Source organism: Sminthopsis crassicaudata, chromosome 2, assembly GCF_048593235.1.
Source record: "Sminthopsis crassicaudata isolate SCR6 chromosome 2, ASM4859323v1, whole genome shotgun sequence".
NCBI classification, from domain to species: Eukaryota; Metazoa; Chordata; class Mammalia; order Dasyuromorphia; family Dasyuridae; genus Sminthopsis; species Sminthopsis crassicaudata.
Window position 1 is genome coordinate 629,613,329 of NC_133618.1, and position 11,435 is coordinate 629,624,763.

Below are 11,435 nucleotides of genomic sequence, written 5' to 3' on the forward strand. Positions count from 1 at the left end.
ATTGTCAATTCTCATTGCTGGATCATTATACTTCTCCTGACTACAAAGATTCATTGTATGGGCTCTCTTTTCTCTCTACTCCCTTGAAGATCTCATGAACTGCCAAACACTTTCTAACTAGATTATCTCAGCACCTATGGCCTCAGTGATTATTTCCAAGCTGAAGACTCCCAGAACTAGAACTTAGAATATAGAACTAGAATTTATCATTTTTGAATTCCACATAACCAGTGGTTTAGAAGTACTCAAAATGGATGTCCTAGTGGCATTGCAAGTGATATATACATAATTCAACTAACTACTTTTCTATAAAACTACTTCTTTCCCCAAACTTACCCATTTCCCTTGAGAATACCCAAGAGGTAGACTATCCTTGAAGATAATTCCATTAATCCTGAATTACAGACTTCTGGCCAAGATGGCGGCGTGGAGGCAGACAGCTGCTTGAGCTCCTCGTTTTCTCTCAGAACTTACTTCATGACAAGCCTCTGACTTAATGCTTGACCCAGAAAGAAATCCACAAATTATCACCAAGAGAAGACATCCTTGAAAGTCGCCAGAAAAGGTCTGTGTTTGTTCGGGGGAGGGTCAATCAGACTGGGCGCAGACTGAGGGCAGACAGCCAGAGCAAGACAGGCAGCTCACACAGCTCAGACCGGAGGGGGAGGGGTGTGATCTCTGCCATTTCTGTGAAAGGGCTTTTGCCCCAGTGTGGATGCTCCGTCTTGGCAGCAAGCCAGGAGCGGTGGAGAGGGTGTAAACACCGGAGGTGAAGATTAAAACCCCAGAAAGCCAGCCTCTCTCAGACCCCGGCCACCCCCAACCCCCACCTGGACTGACTCAGTGCGTTCTCGGAGCCTCAGAGCCCAGACTCAATACAGTCATTGCTGTTCTGTTAGTGGCTCTCTGCTGCCCTACCCCCAGTCTGTAGAGGAAGCCCATTAATAACATCCAGCCCCATCCCCCGCAAAACAGACCAATTGTTTCTCTTGTCAGTTTGTTTTCTTTGATTCCTACTCTGACAAAATGAACAAAAAATTCAAAAGGGCTCTAACCATTGACAGCTTCTGTGTGGAGAGGGAGCAGACTTCAAATGCTGAGGAGACTAGGAACAGACTGTCCCCAGATGTATCCCCTGGGAGGGATATAAGCTGCTCCTCAATACAAAAGAACCTCATAGAGGAAATCAAAAAGGCTCTCACAAGAGAGCTGGAAGAGAAATGGGAAAAGGAAAGGGAAGCTTGGCAAGAGAGCCTGGAGAAGTCATCCCATGCATTCAAAGACAGAATGGATAAAGAAATCAAATCATTGAGAAACAAGATTAGTGAGCTAGAAAAGGTAAACAACTCCAAGGAAAACAGGATTAGTGAGCTGGAAAAGGTAAACAACTCTAAGGAAAACAGGATTAGAGAGCTGGAAAAAGAAATCAGCTCTCTAAAAAATAAAATGGATAAAATGGAAAAAAATTCCATAGAAGATAAAAACTCAATTGGACAATTACAAAGAGATATAAAAAAAGTGAGTGAAGAAAATACATCATTGAAAATTAGACTGGAACAAGTAGAAATGAATGACTCAAGGAGAAACCAAGAGGGAGTCAAGCAAAACCAGAGAAATGAAACAATTGAAAAGACTGTCAAGTACCTTACCAGAAAGACAACAGACCTGGAAAACAGATCCAGGAGAGAAAATTTGAGAATAATCGGACTCCCTGAAAAATGGGAGGAAAAAAAGAGCTTGGACACCATTTTCGAGGAAATTATCAAAGAGAACTGCCCAGACGTTTTGGAAACAGAGGGTGAAATAGACATTGAGAAAATTCATCGATCACCTACTGAAAGGGACCCTAAAATCAAAACGCCAAGAAATATAGTGGCCAAGTTCAAGAACCATCAGACAAAGGAAAAGATATTGGAAGCTGCTAGAAAAAAACAATTCAGATATGGAGGATCCACAATAAGGATAACACAGGATCTAGCAGCATCCACATTAAAAGAACGCAGGGCCTGGAACATGATATTCCGAAAGGCTAAGGAACTTGGTATGCAGCCAAGAATAACTTACCCAGCAAGAATGAGCATCGTTTCCAGATGGACATTTAATGAAATAAATGAATTCCATCTATTTTTGATGAAAAAACCAGACCTACATAAGAGGTTTGATCTTCAAATACAGAACTCAAGAGACTTCTAAAAAAGGTAAAAAGAAATCTTGAGAACTATACTTCTGTCAAAAAAATATGTAAAGAACATATGTACAATTTGTCTTAGAAACTAGAGGTGGAAAGGAGATTATATCATAAAAAAGTATAAAGTGGTGGTACTACATCTCATGAAGAGGCAAAGGTAACCTATTATATCTGAGAGAAAGAAAGGAGGGAAATGAACATAGCGTGTATCAATAGACATATTCGATTTATGGTGAAACTTCTTCCACTTCATTGAAAAGTGAAAGGGAAGGAGTAAGCTAAGGGGAAGGGAATACAGTAATTTCGAGGAAAAGGGGTAAAACAAGGGGAGGATCTTTAAGGTGGGGGAGGGATCCTAAAAAGGGAGGGCTGTGAAAAGCAAGTGGTGTTTACCAGGTTAATACTGGATAGGAGGGTAAAAGGGAAGGAAAGGGGAAAAGCATAAGCAGGGGTTAATAGGATGGCAAGCAATATAGAATTAGTCCTTCTAACCATAAATGTGAATGGGGCAAACTGCCTCATAAAGAGGAAGCAGTTAGCAGACTGGATTAAAAGTCAGAATCCTACTATATGTTGTTTACAGGAAACACACCTGAAACAGGATGAGACATTCAAACTAAAAGTAAAAGGGTGGAGCAGAATCTATTATGCTTCAGGCAAAACCAAAAAAGCAGGAGTAGCCATCCTCATCTCAGATCAAGCAAAAACAAAAATTGATCTAATTAAAAGAGATAAGGAAGGGCATTATATCCTGCTAAAGGGAAGCATCAATAGTGAAGCAGTATCAATATTAAACATATATGCACCAAGTGGTGCAGCATCTAAATTCTTAAAAGAGAAATTAAGAGAGCTGCAAGAGGAAATAGATAGCAAAACTATAATAGCGGGAGATCTCAACCTTGCACTCTCAGAATTAGATAAATCAAACCACAAAATAAATAAGAAAGAAGTCAAAGAGGTAAATAGAATACTAGAAAAGTTTGATATGATAGATCTTTGGCGAAAGCTAAATGGAGACAGAAAGGAATATACTTTCTTCTCAGCAGTTCATGGAACCTATACAAAAATTGATCATATACGAGGGCATAAAAACCTCAAAATCAAATGCAGTAAGGCAGAAATAGTAAATGCATCCTTTTCAGACCATAATGCAATCAAAATAACATTTAATAAAAAGCCAGGGGAAAATAGACCAAAAAATAATTGGAAACTAAATAATCTTATACTAAAGAATGATTGGGTAAAACAGCAAATCATAGACATAATTAATAACTTCACCCAAGAAAATGACAATAATGAGACATCATACCAAAATGTGTGGGATACAGCCAAAGCAGTAATTAGGGGAAGTTTTATATCTCTACAGGCCTACCTGCATAAAATAGAGAAAGAGAGGGCCAACGAATTGGGTTTACAACTAAAATTGCTAGAAAAGGAACAAATTAAAAACCCCCAGACAAACACAAAACTTGAAATTCAAAAAATAAAAGGTGAGATTAATAAAATTGAAAGTAAAAAAACTATTGAATTAATTAATAAAACTAAGAGTTGGTTTTATGAAAAAACCAACAAAATAGACAAACCCTTAGTAAACCTGATTAAAAAAAGGAAAGAGAAAAAGCAAATTGATAGTCTTGAAAATGAAAAGGGTGAACTCACCACTAATGAAGAGGAAATTAGAACAATAGTTAGGAGCTACTTTGCTCAACTTTATGCCGATAAATTCGATAACTTAAATGAAATGGAAGAATACCTTCAAAAATATAGCTTGCCCAGATTAACAGAGGAAGAAGTAAGTAGTCTAAATAGTCCCATCTCAGAAAAAGAAATAGACCAAGCTATTAACCAACTTCCTAAGAAAAAGTCCCCAGGAGCAGATGGATTTACAGGTGAATTCTACCAAACATTTAAACAACAACTAACTCCAATGCTATGTAAACTATTTGAAAAAATAGGGATTGAAGGAGTCCTACCAAATTCCTTCTATGACACAGACATGGTACTGATACCTAAACCAGGTAGATCAAAAACTGAGAAAGAAAACTATAGACCAATTTCCTTAATGAATATTGATGCTAAAATCTTAAATAAGATATTAGCAAATAGACTTCAGAAAATCATCCCCAGGATAATACACTATGACCAAGTGGGATTTATACCAGGAATGCAGGGCTGGTTTAATATTCGGAAAACTATTAGTATAATTGACCATATTAATAATCAAATTAATAAAAACCATATGATCATCTCAATAGATGCAGAAAAGGCATTTGATAAAATCCAACATCCATTCCTACTAAAAACGCTTAAGAGTATAGGAATAAATGGACTATTCCTTAAAATAATAAGGAGCATATATTTAAAACCTTCAGTAAACATCATATGTAATGGTGATAAACTAGAACCTTTCCCTGTAAGATCAGGAGTGAAACAAGGTTGCCCACTATCACCATTACTATTCAATATAGTACTAGAAACTCTAGCCTTGGCAATAAGAGCTGAGAAAGAGATCCAAGGAATTAGAGTAGGAAATGAAGAAATCAAATTGTCACTTTTCGCAGATGACATGATGGTATACTTAGAGAACCCCAAAGACTCTGCTAAAAAGCTATTAGAAATAATTCAGAATTTTAGCAAAGTCGCAGGATACAAAATAAATCCACATAAATCCTCAGGATTTTTATACATTACCAACACAATCCAACAGCAAGAGATACAAAGAGAAATTCCATTCAAAATAACAGTCCATAGTATAAAATATTTGGGAATATATCTACCAAAGGAGAGTCAGGAATTATATGAGCAAAATTACAAAACACTTGCCACAAAAATAAAGTCAGATTTAAATAATTGGAAAGACATTCAATGTTCTTGGATAGGCCGAGCGAATATAATAAAGATGACAATACTCCCCAAACTAATCTATTTATTTAGTGCTATACCAATCAGACTCCTAAGAAACTATTTTAATGACCTAGAAAAAATAACAACAAAATTCATATGGAAGAATAAAAGGTCGAGAATTGCAAGGGAACTAATGAAAAAAAAGTCAGAGGAAGGTGGTCTAAGTGTACCTGATTTAAAGCTATATTATAAAGCAACAGTCACCAAAACCATTTGGCATTGGCTAAGAAATAGACTAGTTGATCAGTGGCATAGGTTAGGTGCACAGGGCAAGATAGTGAATAAAAATAGCAATCTAATCTTTGACAAACCCAAAGATCCCAAATTTTGGGATAAGAATTCATTATTTGACAAAAACTGCTGGGAAAACTGGAAATTAGTATGGCAGAAACTAGGCATGGACCCACATTTAACACCACATACTAAGATTAGATCAAAATGGGTCCAAGATTTAGGCATAAAGAACGAAATCATAAATAAATTGGAGGAACATGGGATGGTTTACCTCTCAGACTTGTGGAGGAGGAAGGAGTTTGTGTCCAAGGGAGAACTAGAGACCATTATTGATCACAAAATAGAACATTTTGATTACACCAAATTAAAAAGTTTCTGCACAAACAAAACTAATGCAAACAAGATTAGAAGGGAAGTAACAAATTGGGAAAAAATTTTTACAGTTAAAGGTTCTGATAAAGGCCTCATCTCCAAAATATACAGAGAATTGACTTTAATTTATAAGAAATCAAGCCATTCTCCAATTGATAAATGGTCAAAGGATATGAACAGACAATTTTCAGATGATGAAATTAAAACTATTTCCACTCATATGAAAGAGTGTTCCAAATCACTATTGATCAGAGAAATGCAAATTAAGACAACTCTGAGGTATCATTACACACCTGTCAGATTGGCTAAGATGACAGGAACAAATAACGATGAATGTTGGAGGGGCTGTGGGAAAACTGGGACACTGATGCATTGTTGGTGGAGTTGTGAAAGAATCCAACCATTCTGGAGAGCAATCTGGAATTATGCCCAAAAAGTTATCAAAATGTGCATACCCTTTGACCCAGCCATACTACTATTGGGCTTATACCCCAAGGAACTACTAGAGAAGGGAAAGGGTCCTGTATGTGCCAAATTGTTTGTGGCAGCCCTTTTCATAGTGGCTAGAAGCTGGAAGATGAATGGATGTCCATCAATTGGAGAATGGTTGGGTAAACTATGGTATATGAATGTTATGGAATATTATTGTTCTATAAGAAATGACCAACAGGAGAAATACAGAGAGGCTTGGAGAGACTTACATCAACTGATGCTGAGTGAAACGAGCAGAACCAGAAGATCATTATACACTTCAACAATGATACTGTACGAGGATGTATGCTGATGGAAGTGGATTTCTTCAACATAGAGAAGAACTAATCCAATTCCAATTGATTAATGATGGACAGAACCAGCTACATCCAGAAAAGGAACACTGGGAAATGAGTGTAAACTGTTATTTTTACCTTCTGAATCCAATTCTTCCTGTGCAACAAAAAAAATTCGGTTCTACACACATATATTGTATCTAAATTATACTGTAATATATTTAACATATATAAGACTGCTTGCCATCTGGGGGAGGGGGTTGGGGGAGGAAGGGAAAAAATCTGAATAGAAGTGCAAGGGATAATGTTGTAAAAAATTACCCATGCATATGTACTGTCAAAAAATGTTATAATTATAAAATAAAATTAAAAAAATTAAAAAAAAAATCCTGAATTACAGTCATGGATTTACATTTGACTTAATTCTTATTTATATTTATATGTACTTGTAATAATATATGGTCAAGTTGGATAGATTCTATCTTCAGGTCCCCACATCTATTCCATCTTGCTTCATGACATGTTTGCTGACCCCCACCTTGCTTAAACTACTGTAATAGATTGGTGAGACAGGCAACCAAACAAGTTAAACGAATAAGTCACTCCAAGAGAAAGAGAAGACGGAATATGACAGGAAAGTAAAAACACCATCAAGTTCCCTTGGAAATGGATATAGGCCACAACTGTTACTCAAGAGCTTTTGTGATCCATCTTTTCATGTCAATGACTCCTGCCCCAAGACCATTGAATTTGCTTTGCTTTCAGCACAGGCCAAACAGCCCTCCTTAAAATGAGTAGGAATCATTAGGGAAAAGGGACCCACCTTTCTCACCACCACCACTACCAGTTACTAAACAGCTGACTCTAGCAAGAAGGTAAAACCAAAATTCCCTGGAGTGGCCGCCCTACCTTCAGATAACTGTACTTGCATCCCAGCTTTTCACACATTAGTCCTGGAAGCACAACCCTGACAACTTCTTCTGTAAGTGCTGAAACCTCAGCTACTGAACACTAGAAAAGAAAAACAGGGTCACTGTTGAATGGTTCAATATCAGAAAAGATAGGGTTTTTATCAGTAGAATTGACATTAAATGCTCTGATTTTCTATGTGTTTTGTTACACAAGGTCTTTCCATCTGAAATCTCTTACTCTTTTATCTTCACAATACTGAGCACATAATAAGCACTTGATAAATGATATTTTTATCCATTCTTTCATTAACCTCCAAGATCAATCTCTTCCTTCAAGTATTTCACATCTGTAATGAATAATCCTCTTGAATAATTCACACAACTAACAACATAATATTCCCAGTTCTGACTACTTCAATTCAAAAAGTCTACACTAACTTGACACTTAAATGCTTCCATAGTTGGCTCCAACTTAAGTGATTAGATTTACTTTATATTCCCCTTCATCCCAAAATTTGCCCTGCTAGCTATATTATCTTCCAACTCTATCTTTATCCAAACTGTCTACAATACCTGGAATTCATTCCCACCATCTTTTCCAATAAGAATTTGTTCCTTCCTTCAAGATCCAGTTCACTAATGAGCAGAACCAGGAGATCACTATACACTTCAACAATGATACTGTATGGGGATGTATTCTGATGGAAGTGGATATCTTCAACATAGAGAAGAGCTCATCCAATTCCAATTGATCAATGATGGACAGAAACAACTACACCCAGAGAAGGAACACTGGGAATTTAATGTAAAATATTAGCACTACTGTCTATCTACCCATGTTACTTATACCTTTGGAATCCAGTACTTAACTTGCAACAAGAAAATTGGATTTACACACATATATTATGTCTAGGTTATACTGTAACACATGTAAAATGTATGGGATTGCCTGTCATTTAGGGGAGGGAGTAGAGGGAGGGAGGGGATAATCTGGAAAAATGAATACAAGGGATAATGTTATAAAAAAATTACTCATGCATATATACTGTCAGAAATTTATAATTATAAAATTAAAAAAAAAGATCCAGTTCACTTTTGGGGTTCCCAGATTATGAATTCTTTGTCTGTCCTCTAATTACTTTCTACTTACTTGTCTATGAATTTGTTGTATCCCTCATGGAGAACATAAGCTTCTGGAAGACAGAAACTATTTTCTTTTATGGATAGATTGTTTTATTCTCCATACATTTCTCTCCTGTCACAGTGCCTGGCATAGAGGTGCCAAAGAAGTTCTCATTAATAGAGTGATTAATTTTTACTTTGTTTATATATAGTGTAAGGCATTACACATAGTAAATATTGATTTTCTTCTGCTGCTACCAACGTTTTGACAAAACAATTAATGCCTACATCATTGTTAATGGAGATAGCACTCAGAACATTCATGAGCTAGGACCCTAAATCTCCATGAGTCCTGATTTAAAGATACATTTGAAGCCTTTGTATCTCCCTCCATAACGCAATTAGGTGGAATTCAAACCCCAAATCCAGCTCCTTTACCTGTGAGAATGATGCAGTTATGTTCTTCAAATCCAATTGCAGGAGGTTGCCAAGAAATGGAAGAGGAGTAGGACCTGGTGGGAGCTTTCCCTTTTTGAGTCCCTAACTCCATTGAGATAAGAAGATCAACAAAAGAACACAAGCCAGGAGGACAGAAGTGGTGAGTCCCCAAGGGTCCATTGCTCTTAGAGATGATCCTACATCTCTCAGAGGTACCAGCTCAAGTATTAGATTTTTATAATCATTGATAGAAAACAAAGGGTGGCGATGCCCAGCCAATAACTGGATAGTTTTACAGGCAGATATGGTTAGTTTTCCATTAACCAAGTCAATAAGAGGTGATTAAGGAAATGTCTGGATGTTTGCTGCTTTGGAATCAGTTCCTAATCTGAACCTGGTACTAAATCACACAGGGACAGTTGGGGCAGGGAAGGATTTTGTCTCATTTTTTGGAGGTTCATTGGCTATCAACAATGAAATTTCTGTGAGCCTATGAGGCTGTGTTGAGCTAAGGAAAGAGCAAATATCCAAATTCAGTCTGAGAGGAGGTGGTTAAGGAATCCAGATTCTAAAGTTCTGCAACCTTGATCTCACAGTAGAGGTCAGGTGATATCTTCTTAACTCCGAAACTACACTGGGATTAATTGATATGCTTGCTTTTTCTATCCCTTGAAGAACATTCTGTTTGAGAAAAGAAAGGAGCAATCAAATACGTATTGACATGCCTTATGTCCTTTCTATCTCTTTAAGCAGTGACCCAGTACTTTAGTGGTCCTGTATTATATTTATTCTTTTCTTATTCTTCTTGATGAAACCTTTAGTGACTCCAGCTATTTTTCATCCCTCAATGTCTTCTGAGCTTTTAGTCTTCCTGACCCTGATGTTTCAGATTAATGTCTTTTCTGGTATCAATCCTTGATGAGACTCTCCCTTTGTCCATCTGTGATATATGTTCTTATCTACTAATGATACTTCATGCTAAACATGAACCCATCTCTCTCAGACCTCCCTATCTTAGCTTGGAGAAAAAAACACAGACCTCAGCTTATTATGACTGTAGATACTTTTATTCTTTCTAGTCCTCTCACTTGAATTGAAATGGAGCCTATTTCTCTATTCATAATGACCTCTACTTTCATCTCATATGCAGGACTCTGAGCATCACATCAGAATGTATGTCTTCCCCTATGTTTGATTTGCTCACATATCTTTAAATTTCCAAAGATAGCTTAGTGTATCGTCAATGGTCAGTGGAAAGAGAGGTAGGATCTCAGCTAATCACTATTCAGTTATTGGCTCCTGTCTTCCATTCACAGAAAGACTATTGCCTGGAAAGTTTGTCTAAATGTGCTATTTTATAAAATCTTTTTGCTTTTTTGGCACAAAGGAGATTGATAGATTCAGAAAGAAAATAAAAACATAAAGAAATAAGATTCTTTCCCAAAGGTTTGCTGGAGCTAACTAAGTCCCTCTCAAGGAAACTTGCTGTTAAATTCTATATGTGCAAATAATCTCCTTGGACATCTGACAAATACCACAAATCATGGTATGATTTTTGTTTCATGATCCGGTGACAAAGAAAATGTTACTTGTGCAGATTCAACTTAACAGTGTAACATATATTTTTTTTCCCTAAGCAGCTGGCTGTTAACAAATTGTTATCCTTCATGCTGCCTCTGTGGATGAATACTTAAATAAGAACTGTCTATCTTTCAAAAGTGTGATTGGCTTGCCTTTTCCATTGTTAGAGTCAGTTCCTTCACTGACATAATCACAGAACTTTTGATGTGTGCAATAATAATAATAATAATATTAAAGTTTGACAATTTCTATGTCCAGGCTTTTTGCTAAAAAACCAAACCAAAACAAACCAAACAAAAAAAAAACTTCATGAGCTTTGTCTCATTTTAATGCTCACTGCCACACATCTAAATAGGTACTATTATTAGCTAAATTTGACAGTTATAGAAACAGAACCAAATGATAGTTAAATAATTTGAGAATAATAGCAGAAATATCATCGTGGCTCTTTCCTTGTTATATTTCTGAGCTTGGTGAGGATCCATTATCCCTAGATGTCATTTTCTTTCCCTGATTACTGACAGTGTTGACCTAAAAGATCTTGTTCTCAAATGGTAAACTCCTGTGTCCTGTGATTCCTTCCACTCCCTAATAAATCATCTCCACCCATTTCAAAGATTTGGACATTTGAGCAGAGATCTGAAGATATTTATATAAGGCCACACCCCAATGAATAGCAGGCAGAGCTGAGATCCTGCCTGCACTATGGACTCACTCAAACTGAAATTAAGTTGTTTCTTTATTTATAGAATACACTGACCCTGGTGACATCTCTTTTGAAGCTGGCATGAATTTCTTGACAAGTTTGAATTTCTTTATCTATGTATTTAAACCAACATGGTTATTATTTCATTTCTGCTAATTGGTTTCATACCAATGATTTCACATCTTTTAAGATGGAAGATGCATGATGCAAGG

The 11,435-nt window shown here is 36.6% G+C and overlaps 1 pseudogene; it reads right to left on the reverse strand.

The window, feature by feature from the left end:
• Positions 1 to 9,116, reverse strand: part of LOC141553803 (cytochrome P450 2C23-like) — a 35,113-nt pseudogene extending 25,997 nt beyond the window's left edge.
• Between the last annotated feature and the right edge of the window lie 2,319 nt (positions 9,117 to 11,435).